The sequence below is a fragment of the Phodopus roborovskii genome, unplaced genomic scaffold, assembly GCF_943737965.1.
Source record: "Phodopus roborovskii unplaced genomic scaffold, PHOROB, whole genome shotgun sequence".
Classification (NCBI taxonomy): Eukaryota; Metazoa; Chordata; class Mammalia; order Rodentia; family Cricetidae; genus Phodopus; species Phodopus roborovskii.
In genome coordinates this window covers 35,602,499-35,607,235 of record NW_026126433.1, presented here as the reverse complement: position 1 = coordinate 35,607,235, position 4,737 = coordinate 35,602,499, and positions in this window count along the sequence as shown.

Here is a 4,737-nt window from a genome sequence, read left to right as displayed (position 1 = left end):
CTTGGTCATTTTTCCTTCCAGAATAATGTACTTTGGCTTCAACCACCATGTGGCTTTTACTATTATTTATAGCTGTTTTGTTGCCTTTTCCTTTCTGTTCTCATAAACTCCTTAGAAAAAAACAGAAATGTTCATGACATCAAATTTGACTGTGATTTCTTGGGTATAACAGCAAAAGCACAAGAAATGAAAAAGTAAATCCCATCAAAGATTAAACATTCATGCATTGAGGTACATGGTAGCTCTAAGAATTTGAGGGAAAAGAATGAATAATACATCTGAGAAATGGCCAGAAGATACACAAAATGCCAATTCAACAATGGGCCCAGTGAGAAAAGGGCAGAGGCTGGAGAGATGCCTCAGTCTGTAGAACACTGGCACACAAGCTGAGAACCCATATCCTGATCGCCAGCACCCATGTAATATGCTTTCATGCAGCTGTGCACATCTGTAACCCCAGCACGCATGGAGCAGGTAGGTGGGTTGAGTTCACTGAGCAGTCAGTCAGTCATCCAGCTGAATGGATGAGTTCCAGGCTACCTGAGAAATCCCATCTCATATGGACATGTACCACTTACTTGCAAAGCATGAGCAAATTATTTAGCCACCTAAAATATACATATACGTTTGTATATTTATACAAATAGCAAATAAGCACATCAAAAGATTGTCAACATCAGTAGTGAATAAAATGCAGTTATGTCCATTTTCTTGTAGACAAGATGACTATTAACAAAATAGTAGGATGGCTATTAACAAAAAAGCAAGACAGCAACTGTAGACAAATCTGAAGAAACCTGGAACTTCTGTGTTTACCAATAGGAGTATAAAATGCAGCAGCCATTGAAGACCACATGGAAGCTTCTTGGGAGCTTCTAAACATGTGGCCTGGATCATCATTCTCCTAGGTGGACAGATAGCCAAGAGAACTTGGAAGTTGTTGTAGACTCTTGTCCACCAGTTTTTGTAGCAGTATTGTTCATGATTGTCAAAAGTTAAATATAATCTTTTTTTGCTTGTTTGTTTTGTTTTGTTTTTTGAGACAGGGTTTCTCTGTATTGCTTTGGAGCCTGTCCTGGGACTACCTCTGTAGACCAGACTGGCCTCTTAACTCACAGAGATCCAGCTGCCTTTGCCTCCTGACTGCTGAGATTAAAGATATACACCACCAATGCCTGGCTCTAGATATAATCTTAATATAGTAAATAGTTAGGTAATTAAAATCTATAGGGTAAGGAATACATTCAACGTCTCAAATGCCCAGTTGATGCATGCTACAATTTAGACACATGTTACATGAAGTAGGCTAGATGCAAAAGGACAAATACTGGTTCCGGGGTCTGGAGAAGGGCAAGAAGGGGCATTTAAAAGTTAAACATTTTTGTTCATCTTTTTTCAATAATAAGTGAGTGGAAAATACTACAAAGTGACTCCTATTGAACTTCTATTTTTCTAATAATAAGAAATGAAAAGAGTCCATAAATTTGGAAGGGGGATGTGGTGAAGGGAGGATCAGGATGAGTTTGAGGAATTGGATGGGAGGTAGAGATGATGAAAACACATTGTGTATATGTATGGAATTCTAAATAAATAAGTAAAAAATACAATAAAAGTTCCAATAGTGGAATGACTTAATTATTTCTCCAGAGACGATTCACAAATGACCAACAACCACACATTGGGACCATGCAAATCTGTTAAATATCTGTGAGACTACATAGAAATTGAGCTCTCCATAACCAAAACTGTAAAATAGTGTGTCTGCTGTGGGAACACTAGTAAACTGTACATGCTCTATACACTACATCCTGTCTGCAGCACATGTCCAAAAGAAAACACTTAAATACTTGAATATATGGGGCATTCACAACATCACTACTCACCACACCCAAAAAATAGAAATGCCCCAAATGATGAATGTTACACAAGCTTTCTTTCATAAAAAGAAATTAAATAGTGATGCATGATATGTTGTGGATGAGCTTCCAAAGCACTATCCTAAGTGGAAGAAGCCACATATAAAAGATGTTTTTAACTATGTGAAATTTCTAGAATAGGTAAATCCATAGACAGAAAGCACATAGTACCTGCTCAGAGGAAGCATGGGGCAAGTTGTCTCTCAAGTGGCTGGTCACAGGGATGGGCTACTAGGAGTTATTGAAGAGTCTTGGAACTACATAGAGTTGGGCTGTATAATTTAGGAATATACAAAATGCTGTTGGACTATGGTTTAAAAGAATTAATTTTATATGAAATTCGCCTTTATAAAATTATAGGGGAAAAAAGGGCCACTAATTATTTTTGTCTTACTTTCCCAGCTAACCTACATTACAATGCTTCTATACTATTAAATATATAGTAGTATGTTTAGCATTCAGATATATTACTACTTCCTCCTGCTCTCAAATCCAACCTTAAGGCTTTTCCCATTTCTTCCTAAAATAAAATATTTCATTTTCTTAAAAATTTAGTAAACCAATTACTCTAGATGAGGCAAGTAGAACTTTGCATTTTTTTTCACAAATATCTTTACTCATGAGTCAAGTATTTAGATGCCATTCAATTTTGCTCCTAAGTCATACCACAATCCTATATGAAGTATTGTACAATATGCATGTGGCTGTCAAAACCAATTGTAATGAAATGTAAGGTGGTTTGTGTTATGGGTTGTTTTTCCGCCAGCCTGTCTGGTCTGGTCCCACTGCCATGCCAGCCCCAATAACACACAGAGACACTGTATTAGATATAATTCTGTTGGCCTGTTACTAGTTTCTTATCTGCTGGCTCTGTCATAATTATTAACCCGTTCCTATTAATCTAAATATTTCTACATGGTCTCATCTTACCAGAGAGAAGGGTTGACGTTCTTCTCCCACCGTCCTCCATCAATCTACTCCCTACCACTTCCAGATTCCTTGTTTCCCTGTCCCACCTATCTTGCTTTCCTATTGGCCAACAGTGCTTTATTCATTAACCAATACGAGAAACATATTTACAGAATGACATCTCCCACCAGGTTTGGTGTGCTACAAAAATTGAGATAAAGCCAGGCGATGGTGGTACGCTCTTTTAATCCCAGCATTTGGGAAGCAGAGACAGGCAGATCTCTGTGAGTTCAAGCCCAGCTGTGAGTGCCAGGAGAGGCTCCAAAGCTACATAGAAACTCTGTTTCGAAAAGCCAAAAAGAACAAAAGAGAGAGAGAGGCACAAAAATAACTTTTTGATGTATACAATTTTACTATGTTAAAGGTAAAACCCTTCTTTTTATTTAGACAGAAAAAGGGAGATGACGGGAAAGTCCTACTGTACATGTTTCTCTTATTGGTTGATGAATAAAACACTAATTGGCTAGTGGCAAGAGGAAGGATAGGTGGGGCTACCAGAGGAGGAGAATTCTGGGTTGTGTAGGCAGAGAGGAGTCATGAGGCAAAGGAGTTTCAGGTCCTCCATTTTCCAGTAAGCCAAGGCTACATGGAAATATATAGATTGGTAGTTATGGGTTAATAATTATGACAAAGCTAGCCAATAGTCACCGGCCAACCATTTCATAACTAACATATTGTGTGTGTGTTTATTTGGGGTTCCAGGGTGACAGAACACCTGCTGGGCTAGAAAACTTACATCAACAAAATGTAGCACCAACACTTGAGGCAGAGGTTCTAAGTTCAAGGTCAGCCTAGGCTACATAAACCCCATGTTGCAAAAAACAAACAATCAAGTAGATACAGAATAAACCATTGTTTCTGCATGTTCCAATTCTTGTAAAATTAAGGATTATATGAATAAACTTGCATACACACTCACACGTCAGACAAATGGAGGTCATAGGATTGTATTATGTAATGGATTTACAATGACTTTAAAACATACTTCAAACACTATTAGGCATATTTTATGCACAAAGTAGAATTAAGTGTAGAAAAGATCCGTGGTTGTCTTTTTATAGTTGATGTTTGTTTTACACTGTTTAGGTCAACACCACTAAAATTCAACTTAGACAAAATAAAATTTTGTATAAAGCCATAGAGACTTGTCATTCTTTAAGCCTTATGACATATTCTATTGACAGAAGAGAAGTCCTAGTCCCTACTTCAAATGGCTTGACAGATTTACATGACCCCACCTGGGTGGCATTGCCCTACATGTGGAATTGGGGTGGGGGGATGGGAGGAGAGGGTGGTCAGGGTTCATGTGAGGGGGAAGAGAGGGTAAGAGGGAGGGAGAGGGAACTGGGATTGACATGTAAAATAAAAAAATAATTTAAAAAAAAGTAAATAGTCAAAGCAAGAACCTGAAAGATCAGAGGAGGGGAGTAGCTATCAGTTACCCTGCATAAATTTCTGTCCTGACTTCTTTTGATGATGAACTGTGGAAGAGTAAGCCAAATAAACCTTTTCCTCCCCCAACCCCACAGAAAGAAAGAAAGATTTAAATGTTCATTATATTCATTTATTTTCTCTGTGTGTGGAAAGAACAGCTTGCAGGAGCTAGTTCTCTTTCCACCATGTGAAGTAAGGAATTGAACTCAGATCATTAGACTTGGTGGCAAATGCCTTTATCCACAGCCATCTCACTGTCTCTCTGGTCCAATATTTTAAATGCTCATAGGAACTATAAATGGAAATGTATGCCTTTTTCCTGGCTTTCTGGGTAGAAATGTTAATACAATCTGGAGGTAGGACACAGAGTCCCTTCATTGTTCCATTTGGTGAACAGACTACAAGACAGCATAACAGA